This window comes from Schistocerca piceifrons, chromosome 11 (genome assembly GCF_021461385.2).
Source record: "Schistocerca piceifrons isolate TAMUIC-IGC-003096 chromosome 11, iqSchPice1.1, whole genome shotgun sequence".
Lineage (NCBI taxonomy): Eukaryota > Metazoa > Arthropoda > Insecta > Orthoptera > Acrididae > Schistocerca > Schistocerca piceifrons.
Genome location: NC_060148.1, coordinates 87,112,502 through 87,131,350, shown reverse-complemented (window position 1 = coordinate 87,131,350; position 18,849 = coordinate 87,112,502).

Below are 18,849 nucleotides of genomic sequence, written 5' to 3'. Positions count from 1 at the left end.
GTGAAGCACGGTTTCGTCTTTCTGGTCACGTGAATTCACAGAACACGAGGTACTGGGCAACGGAGAACTCTAACGTCGTGTGTCAGCAAGCACTCAGCGATGAAAAAAATGTGCGTTTGTTGCAGTGTAACGGAAATGCACATCTTTGGACTCATATGTTTTGACGGTACTCTCGACACAGTTGCGTATACAGACATTTTTGAGGCTCAACTCACTGAATATGAAAGACAGTACTGTTTGTTCCAGCAAGACTGGGAACATGCCACACATCTAAGCTAACTCCGGAATGAGCCCACGTTGTCTTCACTGAGGAACGAATTGTCAGCAAACATTTATGACCACCAAGTTCGCCGAATCTAACGTGTGGTATTTTGCTGCGGGGACACTTGAAGAGCAAGGTCTATGAAGCAAATCGACATGCAATACAGGAACTGAGCGACAATGTCAGTCGTGAAGTTGCCACCATCGATATCCAAACTTTACGTTGTGTTATCTTAATATGGTTAAAGGTGCAAAACTGCGTACTGATGTTTCGGGCGGGGGGGGGGGGGGGGGGGGTCACTAACAACACTTCCTGTAAACGTATTTTCCACTGTATTTTTCTTTGTAAATAAATGGTAAGTCCATTTCAGCTGTTCGTTTCTGTAGTTTCACTGCATCTCCTTTATACTCATACGGGCTACTTTTATCTGAACCACCGTGTGTATTTCACAATCTTCATTTGTTCGTGATTGTAAACTGCCGTTATAAGCATTTTGATTTTGTTTAATTTTCCTAGTGAAACTGTAAATGTCGGGTGACTAGGGCCTCCCGTCGGGTAGACCGTTCGTCTGGTGCAAGTCTTACGAACTGGCGCCACTTCGGCGACTTCCTTGTCGACGGGGATGAAATGATGACGATTAGGACAACATAACACCCAGTCCCTGAGCGGAGAAAACCTCCGACACAGCCGAGAATGGAACCCGGGCCATTACGATTGACATTCTGTCATGCTGACCACTAAGCTACCGGGGGCGGACATTTTCCTGCTTATTCAAATGTTCAGATGTGAAGTGAATTCGTAAGGGACGAAACTGCTGAGGTCATCGGTCCCTACACTTACACACTACTTACACTATCTTATGCCAAGAACAACACACATAGCCGGCCGCGGTGGCCGAGCGGTTGTAGGCACCTCCGTCCGGAACCACGCGGCTGCTACGGCCGCAGGTTCGAATCCTGCCCCGGGCATGGATGTGTGTGATGTCCTTAGGTTAGTCAGGTTTAAGTAGTTCTAAGTTCTAGAGGACTGATGACCTCAGACGTTAAGTTCCACAGTGCTCAGAGCCATTTGAACCATTTTGAACAACACACACACACACACACACACACACACACACACCCATACCCGAGGGAGGACTCGAACCCCTGGCGGGAGCAGCTATTCCTGTGTTCCATATTTTCAGACCTCTTTTTGGGTTTTATACTTAACATTTCCGTAGTACCTCATTAGCTTTAGTGCAATGTTCAGACTTCTGTACGGCACGTAAGCACACAATACCCGGCCCCCTCCTAGCTTCCTACCGCAGTGGGGAACAGTTCCTCCCCAACTCCGCCGCCTGGCTGCCCGTCCTCCAGCATTTAATTTAAGAGCCGGAACGGAGAGGGGACGAGCAGTTGAGTCGCCGAATTGAGCACCGCGGCCGGAGACAGAAAGCCGGGCGGCGGCACAGATGCGGCGGAGGCCGCCTGGCCCGCTCCCCCGCGCCCCGCCTTAAATAATTGTGCGGGGGTGGAACAGCCCCTGGCGCGCGGCCAACCCCCAGTCACCGCTAACAAGGCGGCCGGCTAACCGCCTTCCGCGGCGGAGCAAAACCCTCCGCTTCTGGGCGGGAATAATTCTCTCTCGCGTAAGCCCCGCCCCGTCAGCTGTCGACACGGCACCACCTCCCGCAAACGTGTCGCGTGTACAAACTAAATCTCTTTAACTGGGAGCTCTTTGCTTTTCATACACTACTGGCCATTACAATTGCTGTACCACCAAGATGACGCGCTACAGACGCGAAATTTAACCGACGCTGTGATATGCAAATGATTAGCTTTTCGGACCATTCACACAAGGTTGGCGCCGGTGGCGACACCTACAACGTGCTAACATGACGAAAGTTTCCAACCAATTTCTCACACACAAACAGCAGTTGAGCGGCGTTGCCTGGTGAAACGTTGTTGTGATGCCTCGTGTAAGGAGGAGAAATGCGTACCATCACGTTTCCGACTTTGATAAAGGTCGGATTGTAGCCTATCGCGATTGCGGTTTATTGTATCGCGACATTGCTGCTCGCGTCGGTCGAGATCCAATGACTGTTAGCAGAATATGGAATCGGTGGGTTCAGGAGGGTAATACGGGACGCCGTGCTGGATGCCAACGGCCTCGTATCACTAGCAGTCGAGATGACAGGCATCTTATCCGCAGTGCTGTAACGGATCGTGCAGCCACGTCTCGATCCCTGAGTCAACAGATGGGGACGTTTGCAAGACAACAACCATCTGCACGAACAGTTCGACGACGTTTGCAGCAGTACGGACTATCAGCTCGGAGACCGTGGCTGCGGTTACCCTTGACGCTGCATCACAGACAGGAGCGCCTGCAATGGTGTACTCGACGACGAACCTGGGTGCACGAAAGGCAAATCGTCATTTTTTCGGATGAATCCAGGGTCTGTTTACAGCATCACGATGGTCGCATCCGTGTTTGGCGACATTGCGGTGAACGCACATTGGGAGCGTGTATTCGTCATCGCCATACTGGCATATCACCCGGCGTGATGGTATGGGGTGCCATTGGTTACACGTCTCGATCACCTCTTGTTCGCATTGACGGCATTTTCAACAGTGGACGTTACATTTCAGGTGTGTTACGACCCGTGGCTCTACCCTTCATTCGATCCCTGCAAAACCCTCCATCTCGGCAGGATAATGCACGACCGCATGTTGCAGGTCCTGTACGGGCCTTTCTGGATACAGAAAATGTTCGACTGCTGGGGCTTGGCCCGCTAGGTGGCGCTGCCATAGGTGAAACGGATATTAACTGCGTTATTTTAAGTAGGAACCCCTATTTTTTATTACATGTTCATGTAGTAAGTAAAGAAATATGAATGTTTTAGTTGGACCACTTTTTTCGCTTTGTGATAGATGGCGCTGTAATAGTCACAAACGTATAAGTACGTGGTATCACGTAACATTTTGCCGGTGCGGACGGTATTTGTATCGTGATACAAACGGACAGTTTACCAATTGCGGAAAAGGTCGATATCGTGTTGATGTATGGCTATTGTGATCAAAATGCCCAACGGGCGTGTGCTATGTATGCTGCTCGGTATCCTGGACGACACCATCCAAGTGTCCGGACCGTTCGCCGGATAGCTACGTTATTTAAGGAAACAGGAACTGTTCAGCCACGTGTGAAACGTCAACCACGACCTGCAACAAATGATGATGCCCAAGTAGGTGTTTTAGCTGCTGTCGCGGCTAATCTGCACATCAGTAGCAGACAAATTGCGCGAGAATCGGAAATCTCAAAAACGTCGGTGTTGAGAATGCTGCATCAACATCGATTGCACCCGTACCGTATTTCTATGGACCAGGAATTGCATGGCGACGACTTTGAACGTCATGTACAGTTCTGCCACTGGGCACAAGAGAAATTACGGGACGATGACAGATTTTTTGGACGCGTTCTATTTAGCGACGAAGCGTCATTCACCAACAGCGGTAACGTAAACCGGCATAATATGCACTATTGGGCAACGAAAAATCCACCACGTCTGCGACAACTCCAGCAAGTGGACGAATTTGTTATCCCGGGGTCGAAGTTGATGTTGTGTTATGTAATTCATAACGCTGCGTTTCAGTGAATGGTACACTGTGATATATTTTAGAAAAGCTCTTTAGGAGAGGAAATGAATTAGCTAATAAAAAATTACAGGGTGCCATACCGGTGTTCATATCTTCGTAATAAACAAAGCTACAACGAAGGCAGTCATACCGATTGATGTCCCCCTGACGGCTAAAGAACATTTGCTTGAAACATTTTGTAAGTTGCATCTGGGCAAACAGTTATTTAGGGTGGTCAAAGTGGTTCAAATGGCTCTGAGCACTATGGGACTTAACATCTGAGGTCATCAGTCCCCTACAACTGAGAACTACTTAAAGCTAACTAACCTAAGGAAATCACAGACATCCATGCCCGAGGCAGGATTCGAACCTGTGACCGTAGCGGTCGCGCTGTTCCAGACTGTAGCGCCTAGAACCGCTCGGCCACCTCGGCCGGCTAGGTTGGTCAAGATAAATGGGATACTCTGTATGTATATTACATCACATAAATGTGACTGGTTGCTGCATAGTGTTATTTCAATTATTCTAAAGTGAAATTGATGACAAAAACCAAATTTTTGATTTTTGGAAAAAATCGGGTATAAATACTCTATACTGGGGGAGCAGTAGTTAAAGTCTGAGGCTCTCTCCCCCCCCCCCCCCCCCCCGCTCTCTCACTCTCTCCTCTCTCTCTATTTCTATCTCTCGCACCTATACAAAGTGGCTGCCCCCGGTAGCTGAGTGAATGTCAATCCTAAGCGCCCGGGTTCGATTCCTGGCTGGGTCGGAGATTTTTCTACGCTCCGGGTCTGGGTTTTGTGTTGTCCTAACCATCATCATCATCTCATCCCCATCGTCGCGCAACTCGCCGAAGTGGCGTCAAATCGGAAGACTTGCACCCGGCGAACGGTCTACCCGACTGGAGGCCCTAGTCACACGACATTTACTCTTATACAGAGACAGTATCCAGCTGTGAGCCCTGAAAGCCTCGATTGTTCGGCGCATGCGCACACTTTCTATTCGCCGCACCGTTTACCCCGATCAGCCCAGCAGCATGCACTGTTTCGAACTCTCTGCTTTTATCTGCTATCCCGTACCCCGTGTCCCGCCCCTCCACAGCGCTACTTTGAAGTCAGGCAGTGCTCATTGTACGTGTGTGTGTTTGTGTGTGTGTGTGTGTGTGTGTTTCCACATTCACTTTCAGTTTCCGCGTCGCCAGCTCCTACAAGCAGCCGCTTGGCCGGAGTATTTGCAGGGAGAAGCGTAACGGAACACAATTGAACGGAGCACGGATTCGACTCGTTGAAACAAAGGGACGCCCGCGAACCCCTGGCGGTCGGCCAACGCTGCGGCGTTCCGTAACGCCACCTGCGGCCCGTTCCTAGACAAAGCGTCTCTGGCCTGCGTTACAACCCCTGCCTATTACACGGATTTCCTGTTGCTTTATCCAGAAATACGCTACTGTCCATTAAAATTGCTACACCACGAAGATGACGTGCTACAGGCGCGAAATTTAACCGACAGGAAGAAGATGCTATGATATGCAAATGATTAGCTTTTCAGAGCATTCACACAAGGTTGGCGCCGGTGGCGACACCAACGTGCTGACATGAGGAAAGTTTCCCACCGATTTCTCATACACAAACAGCAGTTGACCGGCGTTGCCTGGTGAAACGTTGTTGTGATGCCTCGTGTAAGGAGGAGAAATGCCTACCGTCACGTTTCCGACGTTGATAAAGGTCGGATTGTAGCCTGTCGCGATTGCGGTTTACCGTATCGCGACATTGCTGCTCGCGTCGGTCGAGATCCAACGACTGTTAGCAGAATATGGAATCGGTGGGTTCAGGAGGGTAATACGGAACGCCGTGCTGTATCCCAACGGCCTCGTATCACTAGCAGTCGAGATGGCAGGCATCTTTTCCGCATGGCTGTAACGGATCGTGCAGCCACGTCTCGATCCCTGAGTCAACAGATGGGGACGTTTGCAAGACGACAACCATCTGCACGAACAGTTCGACGACGTTTGCAGCAGCATGGACTATCAGCTCGGAGACCGTGGCTGCGGTTACTCTTGACGCTGCATGACAGACAGGAGCGCCTGCGATGGTGTACTCGACGACGAACCTGGGTGCACGAATGGCAAAACGTCATTATTTCGGACGAATCTAGGTTCTGTTTACAGCATCACGAGTGTCGCATCCGTGTTTGGCGACATCACGATGAACGCACATTGGAAGCGTGTATTCGTCATCGCCATACTGGCGTGTGACCCAGCGTGATGGTATGGGGTGCCATTGGTTACACGTCTCGGTCACCTCTTGTTCGCATTGTCGTCACTTTGGACAGTGGACGTTACATTTCAAATGTGTTACGACACGACACTCTACCCTCCATTCGATCCCTGCGAAACCCTACATTTCAGCAGGATAATGCACGACCGAATGTTGCAGGACCTGTGCAGGCCTTTCTGGATACAGAAAGTCTTCGACTGCTGTCCTGGCCAGCACGTTCTCCAGATCTCTCACCAATTGAAAACGTCTGGTCAATGGTGGCCGAGCAACTGGCTCGTCACAATACGCCAGTCACTACTCTTGATAAACTGTGGTATCGTGTTGAAGCTGCATGGGCAGCTGTACCTGTACACGCCATCCAAGCTCTCACTCAATGCCCAGGCGTATCAAGGCCGTTATTATGGCCAGAGGTGGTTGTTCTGGGTACTGATTTCTCAGGATCTATGTAGCCAAATTGCGTGAAAATGTAATCACATGTCAGTTGTAGTATAATATATTTGTCCAATGAATACCCGTTTATCATCTGCATTTCTTCTCGGTGTAGCAATTTTAATGGCTAGTAGTGTACTTTGTTATGAAATATTATAGAAGTTGTACGTGTCATAGGCATAGAGTAAGGGAACGGCTGTATGTGGGGTACAAGTTTGCAGTGCTAGTGCCTGTGTGCCACAGTAGGTGTGTGGTCTTACGCCGATCACCACTACATGGCAATTGCATCGTTTTCACAATAGCAGGTGACTTTACTTCATTGCATCTCAGCCACCTAGCACGAAACATTTGTAAATTATCTACACTGACCTCGCTCCTCAAGCGTTCTACCTATTGCGGAAAACCAGATCAAAATACCCACGGTGGCCGAGCGGTTCTAGGCGCTACAGTCTGGAACCGCGTGACCGCTGCGTTCGCAGGTTCGAATCCTGCCTCGGGCATGGATGTGTGTGTTGTCCTCAGGTTAGTTAGGTTTAAGTAGTTCTAGGGGACTGATGACCTCAGCAGTTAAGTCCCATAGTGCTCAGAGTCATATGAGCCGAAATACCCACGGGAGTTCCTGAAATTTTTGACAGATTACTGGGACAGTGTAAATTTTTAATGATAAAAAATATTTTTTATCTGATGTAATTACATATTAATAATGTAGGGATTTATTTCCTTTGCTCGTGCTGTGAAACCCCGCTTTCTGCCAAATTTCGCGGTTTTTGGTCAATTGGGAGTACCCTATAGGTTTTGATGAGTCAGTTTATGTTAAAAACTGTTGTATCTTTTGGCTGCATAGGCATAGAATGTTAAAATTTATACCCACTAAGCGACTCTACAACTCATCACATAAATTTCAACTTCATACTTCTACTCATTTTGGAGAAAAAGGGGTCTTCAACAGTTGGACAGACATATAGAGTGTCAACAAATATTTATCATGAGTGCAAAATTCTTTGAAATATAATAGAAGCAAAAGGTATTTTTATAGTTACGAACATAAATTCAACAATAACACCACGAGATGGGTCAGGTCGTACCACCGAGGTCCCCCCCTCCCCCCTGGGGAGGATTAACACCTCACCCGAATGTCATTCCAGGACAGATCTGCGACCTTTTCGGCTCTTGCACGAGAAAATGATGGACGCATTTTGGTTCGCCGCAGACAGGGGGAGCGGCATCGCAGTGACTGCATTCGCACAGGACATTCGGCGCCAGCTCGAGGCCTTATGGTGTGGCGTGCTGTTGGGTAAAACCACAAATCGCAGTTGACGCGTGTGCAGGGCACTGTGAACGACATCCTGCGACTCGTAGCCACGCGCTTTCTGCACAACACTCCAGACACTATTTTCCAGCATGACAATGCACGACCACATGTTGCTGCACGAAAACTTGCCGTCTTGGTGCCACAGGAAGTCATCATTTTGCCCTGTCCTGACAGATCACCAGACATGTAGCCAATCGAAAATGTGTGGGATATGGTGTGGATGCAGTGCTGTGGCCCAATGCCGACCACCACAGATCAACTTTGGAACCAGGCGAATGCAGCATGGATGGCTGTACCACAGGGCGCCATTCGCTCTTTATACACGTCGATGCAATCACCCTTGTAACAAGTTATCAGGGCCCGTGGCGGACCCTGCTCCTACTAGGCATTAATCGAGTAATACCAGCTACTATCCTTGCCACGTTCACGTTCATTACATTTCTGTAGGGCTAGCAACGTCCTTTCTAAATTATTTCGATGGCATAATTGGGGGAGGGCACACAGAAAACAGGTTTGGAATCTAGTGGATGCAGTGGCACGAAACAATTCTCGTCCACGACATGCAAAAGGCTGCCTTAAAAGCTAGCCAGTGAAAACGATTGTATTTCCATTGCTGTGTTCGTAGTACGTAACTCCAAATACGAGTGTTGGAACCTTAATAGTGGCAACTATTTATTTACAGCTCGTACAAAATAGAGTACGCGAAGGAACTTGCCCCCCTTCTTGCAGCGGTGTACCGTAGGTTTCTAGAAGAGCGTAGCGTTCCAAAGGATTTGAAAAGGGCACAGGTCATCCCCGTTTTCAAGAAGGGACGTCGAACAGGTGTGCAGAACTATAGACCTATATCTCTAACGTCGATCAGTTGTAGCATTTTGGAACACGTATTACGTTCGAGTATAATGACTTTTCTGGAGACTAGAAATCTACTCTGTAGGAATCAGCATGGGTTTCGAAAAAGACGATCGTGTGAAACCCAGCTCGCGCTATTCGTCCACGAGACTCAGAGGGCCATAGACACGGGTTCCCAGGTCGATGCCGTGTTTCTTGACTTCCGCAAGGCGTTCGATACAGTTCCCCACAGCCGTTTAATGAACAAAGTAAGAGCATATGGACTATCAGACCAATTGTGTGACTGGATTGAAGAGTTCGTAGATAACAGAACGCAGCATGACATTCTCAATGGAGAGAAGTCCTCCGAAGTAAGAGTGATTTCAGGTGTGCCGCAGGGGAGTGTCGTAGGACCGTTGCTATTTACAATATATATAAATGACCTTGTGAATAACATCGGAAGTTCACTGAGGCTTTTTGCGGATGACGCTGCAGTATATCGAGAGGTTGTAACAATGGAAAATTGTACTGAAATGCAGGAGGATCTGCAGCGAACTGACGCATGGTGCAGGGAATGACAATTGAATCTCAATGTAGGCAAGTGTAATGTGCTGCGAATACATAGAAAGATAGATCCCTTATCATTTAGCTACAAAATAGCAGGTCAGCAACTGGAAGCAGTTAATTCCATAAATTATCTGGGAGTACGCATTAGGAGTGATTTAAAATTGAATGATCATATAAAGTTGATCGTCGGTAAATCAGATGCCAGACTGAGATTCATTGGAAGAATCCTAAGGAAATGCAATCCGAAAACAAAGGAAGTAGGTTACAGTGCGCTTGTTCGCCCACTGCTTGAATACTGCTGAGCAGTGTGGGATCCGTACCAGGTAGGGTTGATAGAAGAGATAGAGAAGATCCAACGGAGAGCAGCGCGCTTCGTTACAGGATCATTTAGTAATCGCAAAAGCATTACGGAGACGATAGATAAACTCCAGTGGAAGACTCTGCAAGAGAGACGCTCAGTAGCTCGGTACGGGCTTTTGTTGAAGTTTCGAGAACATACCTTCACCGAAGAGTCAAGCAATATATTGCTCCGTCCTACGTATATCTCGCGAAGAGACCGTGAGGATAAAATCAGAGAGATTAGAGCCCACACAGAGGCATACCGACAATCCTTCTTTCCACGAACAATACGAGACGTGAATAGAAGGGAGAACCGATAGAGGTACTCAGGGTACCCTCCGCCACACACCGTCAGGTGGCTTGCGGAGTACGCATGTAGATGTAATAGATGTAGATAGATACGTGTTTCAAAGTTTTACTAACCTTCAGAGTAGTCACCAGCATTGTGTATAACCCGTTGCCAGCGATGTGTAGGTCGTAGGATACTCTTAGCAGTGCCAGTTGTGTTGACAGTTCGAGCGGCGCGGTCTATTGCCCGACGAATTTGTAGCAGTTCAGAAGCGAATGCTGTGGTGCTTCTTTCAATTTACAAATCGAGTTGAACTCACGCGGGCTTAAGTCATGGGAGTGCAGTAGGTGGTATATCACTTAACAGCCCCATCAGTCAAACAGATCAGTAACAGCTTGCACTCTACGTGGTTGAGCATTGTCCTGCAAAATGATGGTCAGGTCCTGCAGAAAGTGCCACCACTTCTGTCCCTATGCTGTTCATTTGTGGAACAAAACCTACTACCAGCTTATAAGGGGAGGCCGCCAATTGTGAAATTCAGATTCGATTCATACTGCGCATAATAAAAGTTCATGGCCAGAGGTGTAATGTGGCAAAGCACCAAGATGCACTTCTCAGCCGTTGTCGAGAAAATCGACGGTTAAAAGAAACCGTTGCGGTGAAATACTCTCTACGATTAGTAGTTTTTTACAGCGTCGTGGCGCAGCGGTAAGCGCTCGGGTTCGTAGTCCGAAGATCGCCGGATCGAATCTCGCGCCATGCAACCTTTTTTTTAGTATTTGTTTTTCATAATTCAAATATATATATATATATATATATATATATATATATATATATATATATATATATATATATATATATATAAAATTCCCGGCAATCAGTTGCAACAATTATGCATATAATAAGTTGTTGAAAGTCGTTTGTCGTGGAAAAACTGGCGACTTCGAACATCATTATGTTTTCCGCAAACAAAGTTGTATTTCACAAATGTTATTAATTGTCTTCATAATGTTAACCACGTATAGTTAACGGAAGACGTAGAAACGATATTCCGAAACGAATACGTATAGCGTAAGTCAAACGTTCGAATTAGAACAGAGACCCCACGAACACAAATTCGCTGTGGCAGGTATGAAATATAAACTCCGTTTCTCGCTCGTTACACTTGAAGGACAGATGTTGAATGGACCGAAACGAGCCGCCGCATAACAGCGTAGTTGCCTGCTAACTTCGAAAGAAGGCAGATACGGTCCCTAGCGCAACTTATAACATTGTCGAAAATCAGTGCGGACGGGAGAGCTTTGGTACACCGTGTTAAAAAAAACGGAAAAATGGAGGCGGTACAATTGGAGAGCGATCCGCCTTCACCAACACGCATAAGCAATTCATTAATACTTTATATATATATATATATATATATATATATATATATATATATATATATATTTGAATTAGAAAAAACTAATAATAAAAAAAGGTTGCATAGCGCGAGATTCGATCCGGCGACCTTCGGATTACTAACCCGAGCGCTTACCGCTGCGCCACGACGCTGTAGAAAATTGTTAATCGTCGAGAGTATTTCACCGCAACGGTTTCTTTTAAGAACATAGACATTCATAAATTTTGCCTAGAACAGCATATGGAAGCATGTGCAACAGAATTAGATTTTCACAAAAAATCTTTCATAATATTAAGTGTATATCGAGCACCTGCAGGTAACTTTAATCTGTTTGTAAACCACCTTGAAGCTGTACTGGCCCATTTAACAACCAAAAACAAAGAAATAGTGGTTGCTGGTGATTTCAATGTAGATTTCCTTAAAGACTCTCCCAATAAGAACCTATTTGAGTTAGTAACACTATCATTCAACTTAATTCCCACAGTAAAGTTCCCCACTAGGATAACCACTTGCTCACAAACAGCCATTGATAATATCTTTATAGAAAAGTCAAATGAACAAAATTATATTACAAAACCAATAGTCAATGGCCTCTCAGACCATGACATGCAGTTCCTTCTGTTAAATGTTAATACTGAACAGGATATAAAATCTGTTAAATCTGAGCTCAAGAGGGTAATCAGTAAGCCAAAAATTGATTATTTTAGGACACTCCTCAGAGACATTCACTGGACTGATGTTTACAGTGCTCATGGCATGAATGAAAAATATAACATTTTTGCTAATAAAGTGCTTACCTTATTTGAACACTGCTTTCCCCCAAAACTTACCAAGGTTAGAGCAAAGTCTACAAAGAAGCCATGGATTACTCGAGGAATAGGGGTATCTTGTAAAACAAAAAGAAAACTGTATCTGTCAATCCGAAACATTTCCAATGTTGATGCTATAGCACATTATAAGAAATACTGCAAAATATTAAAGACTGTAATACGGATGTCAAAGCAAATATATTACAAGGAAAAGATAGTCATATCAGATAACAAAATAAAGACAATATGGGATATAGTGAAGGAGGAGACCGGTAGAACCAGACATGAAGAGGAACAAATAGCATTAAGAGTAAATGATGCATTGGTGACAGATGTGTATAGTGTTGCAGAACTTTTTAACAAACATTTTATAACTGTTACTGAAAAGATGGGGTTGTCAGGTTCGGTAGATGCTGCTATGGATTACCTTAGACCAGACATTTCAAGTAACTTCCATAATATGAATTTGACCCTCACTACCCCAACAGAAATAATGTCCATCATAAAATCTTTAAAATCAAAAACATCTAGTGGGTATGATGAAATATCAACAAAGTTAATTAAAGAATGTGATTCTGAGCTAAGTAACATATTAAGCTATCTGTGTAACCAGTCGTTTATCAGTGGAATATTTCCCGAATGGCTGAAATATGCTGAAGTTAAGCCACTGTTTAAGAAGGGAGATAAAGAAATAGCATCAAATTTCCGTCCAATTTCACTGTTGCCAGCATTCTCAAAAATTTTCGAAAAAGTAATGTACAGTCGTCTTTATAACCATCTTATCTCAAATAACATACTGTCAAAGTCACAGTTTGGATTTCTAAAAGGTTCTGATATTGAGAAGGCTATCTACACTTACAGTGAAAATGTACTTAATTCATTAGACAAAAAATTGCAGGCAACTGGTATATTTTGTGATCTGTCAAAGGCATTTGACTGTGTAAATCACAATATCCTTTTAAGTAAACTAGAATATTATAGTGTAACAGGAAATGCTGCAAAATGGTTCAAATCTTATATCTCTGGCAGGAAACAAAGGGTGTTATTAGGAAAGAGACATGTATCAAGCTATCAGGCATCATCCAACTGGGAACTAATTACATGTGGGGTCCCACAAGGTTCCATTTTGGGGCCCTTACTTTTTCTTGTGTATATCAATGACCTTTCATCAGTAACATTACCAGATGCCAAGTTTGTTTTGTTTGCTGATGATACAAACATTGCAATAAATAGCAAATCAAGTGTAGTCTTAGAAAGATCAGCCAATAAAATATTTGTAGACATTAATCACTGGTTCCTAGCCAATTCTTTGTCACTAAACTTTGAAAAAACACACTACATGCAGTTCAGAACTTGTAAGGGGTGTCCCAAGAGTATAAGTCTAACATATGATGACAAGAAGATAGAAGAAGTGGACGGTGTTAAATTCTTGGGATTACAGCTTGATAATAAATTCAACTGGGAGGAGCACACCACAGAACTGCTGAAGCGTCTTAACAAATCTCTGTTTGCAATGCGAATTTTGTCAGACATAGGGGATATAAAAATGAAAAAGCTGGCATACTATGCTTACTTTCATTCCATAATGTCATATGGGATTATTTTCTGGGGTAATTCATCAAGCCAAGCTAAAGTTTTCCGGGCACAAAAACGTGCAGTAAGAATTATATGTGGTGTGAACTCAAGAACATCCTGCAGAAGCCTGTTTAGGGAACTAGGGATACTAACTACAGCTTCCCAATATATTTATTCCTTAATGAAATTTGTCATTAAAAATATATCACTTTTTCAAACCAACAGCTCAATTCATGGAATCAATACTAGAAATAAGAATAATCTTCACAAGGATTTAAAGTCACTTAGTCTTGTACAAAAAGGTGTGCATTATTCAGGAACACACATTTTCAATAACTTGCCAGCAGCCATAAAAAGCTTAACAACCAATGAAATTCAGTTTAAGAGAAGCCTAAAGGATTTATTGGTGGCCAACTCCTTCTACTCCATTGATGAATTTCTGAGGAAAACCAACTGATTTGTATATAAGTACAACATAACTTCTGCACAATTTCAGTGCAGTAATGTGTTCACTGAAAATTTGTGTGTGTGTGTGTGTGTGTGTGTGTGTGTGTGTGTGTGTGTGTGTGTGTAAGTATAATCTAACTTCTGCACCATTTCAGTGCAGTAATGTGTTCATTGTAAATAAGTATTACAGTAGTTGTATTACATGTTTCTTACCTTATAAATAAATATAAAACTTTTTTATTTTAAATTCAGTGCAATAGTATTTGTAAAATGACTCTTAGTGTTCATTAAAAAATGACGATCATTCCACTTGGGACCTGTGGAATGGTACATTAGCTTATTTGTTTTAGTTTAAATATTTGTCATGTATTGTTGTTTTTCTGACATGTTCCACATCCTGGAGGACCTCCTCACTACGGATCAATTGGAATGAAAGTAAATCTAATCTAATCTTTAACTGTCGATTTTCTCGACAACGGCTGAGAAGTGCATCTTGGTGCTTTGCCACATTACACCTCTGGCCATGAGCTTTTATTATGCGCAGTATGAATCGAATCTGAATGTCACAATTGGCGGCCTCCCCTTGTTAGAGACAGAAGTGATGACACTTTCTGCAGGACCTGACCATCATTTTGCAGGACAATGCTCAAGCGCGTACAGTGCAAGCTGTTACTGATTTCCAGAATGAGATTTTCTCTCTGTAGCGGAGTGTGCGCTGATATGAAACTTCCTGCCAAGTTAAAACTGTGTGTACTGGCGGAAGTAAAGCTGTGAGGAGAGGGCGTGAGTCGTGCTTCGGTAGCTCAGTTGGTAGAGCACTTGCCCGCGAAAGGCAAAGGTCCCGAGTTCGAGTCTCGGCCCGGCATACAGTTTTAATTTGCCAGGAAGTTTGTTACTGATTTGTTTGACTGATGGGGCTGCTAAGTGCTATACCACCTACTGCACTCCCCTGAATTAAGCCCTCGTGAGTTCAACTCGATTTCTAAACTGAAGGAAACACTTCACAGCATTCGCTTCCGAACTGCTACAAATTCGTCGGTGGGCGTCATCTGCCAGTGTGCCAACAGTAAAATTCGGAGTCGGTGGTGTTATGGTGTAGTCGTGTTTCTCGGGGATTGCACACTTTGTGGTTTAACGTGGCACCATCACAGCACAGGCCTACTTTGATGTTCTAAGCACCTCCTGGGTTCCTACTGCTGAAGAGCAATATGGCGATGGCGATTGCATCCTTCATCACGATCTGCTCATAATGCTCGGCCTGTGGCGGCGTGGTTACACGACAATAACATCCCTGTAATGGACTGGCCTGCACAGAGTCCTGATCTGAATCGTGTAGAACAACCTTTGGGAAGTTTTGATTCGATTTCGTGCCAGGCCTCACTGACTGATATCGATACCTCTCCTCAGTGCATCACTCCGTGGTGAATGGGCTGCCATTCCTGAAAAAACATTCCAGCACCAGATTGAACCTATGCCTGCGACAGTTGAAGCTGTCATCAAGGTTACAGGTGGGCCAACGCCATACTGTATTCCAGCATTACCGAGGAAGGGTGTGACGAAATTGTAAGTCATTTTCAGCCAGGTGTCCGGATACTTCTGATCACGTAATTTATGTAGGACCCAAGCACTGGGACCTAGTCCCTAGGCTGTCGCTACTCGACAGTACCCCCTGACAAAAATGTTCAAATGTGTGTGAAATGTTGTTGATACTTCTTCCAGGTTATATGGCCGTGGTCCACGGAATTCTTCTATTCCTAACGTTTCGTCCAATACTACGTTGGACATCCTCAGAGGTATGGCTGGTCCTGCTGAGTCCTGCCGACTGACGAGTCGGGCTTTTTTCCTTTATTGATTTTCACTTCCCCCCAAAGGGGGTGGTCTGGCAGCAGCTTAGTACGCTGCTCTACAGCCTATAGACTTTTATTTTAAAAACGGAAGAAGAAAAGAAACAAGAAAAACATGCGATAAAGCGGTGACATAAAGTGTAAAATGGCGGAAAAATGCGAAAAGTTAAAACAGAAAGCAAAAGGGGTTGGCAATGTTAATAAAAGACACAGGAATCAGACAATTAACATAGTAGACACACAATTAAAAAACACGGCGACAGTCTGGTTTCTGTTTGCAAGAGATAAAAAGCACACCCAGCGACAGTATGATGGCCGTTCGCAACACTTCCCAAAAAACACAACACGGGACACTCACTGTAAAACACTGCACGAAAAGGGTGGCACAAAGATGACACTCCCGAGCCAAAGGCAGATGGGGGGGGGGGGGACCTGGAGGAGGGGGAAGAACAAGGAGAGAGGAAGGAAAAAAACGAGAAAGGAGGGGGGGAACCAAGGAGGGAGAGGACTCATAAGGGGGGAGAGGGGCAGGGCAGACGCGAGAGGGAATGAGAGGAGGCAGAGGAGGGAAATGCAAAAGGACTCGGGGGAGAGAAGGGGGCAGAGGGAGGGGAGGTGGGGAAAAAAGATGGAAGGGGTGGTAGAGGGAGCCCGGGAAAGGAGGGGGAGGATCAGAGTTGATATGAGGGATAAATGGAGGGAGAGAGACCATCATCCGAGAGGGGGAGTAGATGGAAGCCACCTTGGGAAAGGAGATGAAGGGTGTAGAGGTGGAGGGTAGGGGGGACACAACAGTGAAGACGTGGCAGGGGGTGGGGTGTTGGAGAGGAGAGGAGTAACCAGGGGATGAGGGGGATCAAGGCGGCGGGAGGTGTAGAGGATGTGGATATGTTCGAGGGATAGGAGCAGATGGGCAAAGGAATGAGGTCATAGAGGATCCGCGCGGGGGAGGCGTATACGGAAGGCGAGGCGGAGTGCATGACGCTCGAGGATCTGGAGGGTATCCAGGCAGGACTGGCATAACAGAGGATGGGACAGATTAAGGATGTGTAGGTGTGGAGGATGGTAGAGGGGTGCAACCCCCATGTCCGGCCAGAGAGGAGTTTGAGGAGTCGGAGGCGGTTGTGGGCTTTGGATTGGATGGTGCGGAGATGAGGGATCCAGGTGAGGTCACAGTCAATGGTGAGGCCAAGGTAGGTGAGACGAGTCGGGCGTCGGAGAGCGGCCTAAATACCGAGGAAAGTGGGCGTGGTCTACCTTGCACATAGTAGCAGAGAGAAAACTAGTCAAAGATAAAATGTAACTATCGGTAATAGTCCGTCATAGATAAAAATCACTTATCGATTCTGTAACGCCACTGTGCATATCTCGCTTAATTTCAAGGCCTCTTCTTTTCTATTAAAATTATCTTCATGTTTATAAATTTCATTAGCCTCCCTATAAGTCGTGGATAATAGTTCGTGGTAGCACTTAAAACTGTAGTTTCAGAAAACTTAACTACATGGTCACCTGACTGAAGTGTGTGTTCCGCAACGGCCGATTTATTTATTTTTCCCAGTCGGCAAAGACTTTAGTGCTCCGTAGCCCTCCTATTCACACTTCTTTTTGTAGTACCAATATAGACCTTGCCACAAGTACACGGAATTTTATACACACCGCTAGATGATAATGGTGGCCTTCTATCTTTAACAGAACGAAATACTTGTCCTATTTTTCTGGTAGGCTTGAATACCGGTTTCACTTTGAGAGGCACCCACATGCCTTGCTCGTACTGTGGCATCAAGCAGTCAGGCCTGCAAGATGAGTGGTCTGCCAAGCGAGTGGATTCAGTCTTATTTATCGAGTAACATGAACTCTTGTACTCACACTTAAGTTACAAGTTAACCTCCTATATGATTAATACGCAACGGAAACACGCATCTGGCTATCAGTAATTTACAGAACTCTGACTGTACACTACGCACTGGCAATACCACAGTTTCTTTTTGTCTTTTATTTAACGGCTTTTGTCAACACGTGGCCACCGCACTGAATATGAATGGCGCACACATTATAAATTCGGGACATTATGACAACATACAATTCGAAGGAAAAGTCCACCAATCTTTTTCTTTTCACTATCTTATTTATTCCGATAAATTCTCTAACCTAAACACACAAATTCTACAACCTACAACAATAACACACGAGAAATTCCGCCCAGTGGGCATGGCTTTACAATGGTGAATCTCTATATTATGGTCTCGTAATTATTTTTAATGCTACAGTGCACTTTCTGGATAGGATGATGGATCTTTTATTATACCTCACACTTCGACTCTCACAATCATCATCACTAAACTTTCCTCCAGACCGAGCGGTACCGAAGGGACAAGCATAACCCACTGATCTTTCGAAACTACCACGCTACTCTCCCGTGCAAACCACACATACCCAAATTACATGATACACCACACTACGACATGAAATACTACACAGAGAATAGTCACAACATTATCACTTTCAGCTTTCCCACTTCAATTAATATTTATCCCAGTTTCACACGACACTGCCCCACTTCGTAATTCCACTTTCCTACTATGAACTCTGGAGATATATGCACGTCTTCCTGTGCAATGCAAGCCAAATGGCGATGCTGGATAGACGGCCGACTCACCTTGATTCTCTCTCAGAGTTTGAATCTAGCGTCACACGGAATCATATCACGCAAAGTAACATTAAGAACATATTCACCACACATGCAAGTCCTCAACTGATAGCCTGGACGAGTACTTCTCTTTATCCTTTGTCTCATACACAGATTGAGACTCACACAGTACTCACCACGTGGAAGTACTCGTCTCTAATTTCAAGTCCTGCACACGCCAT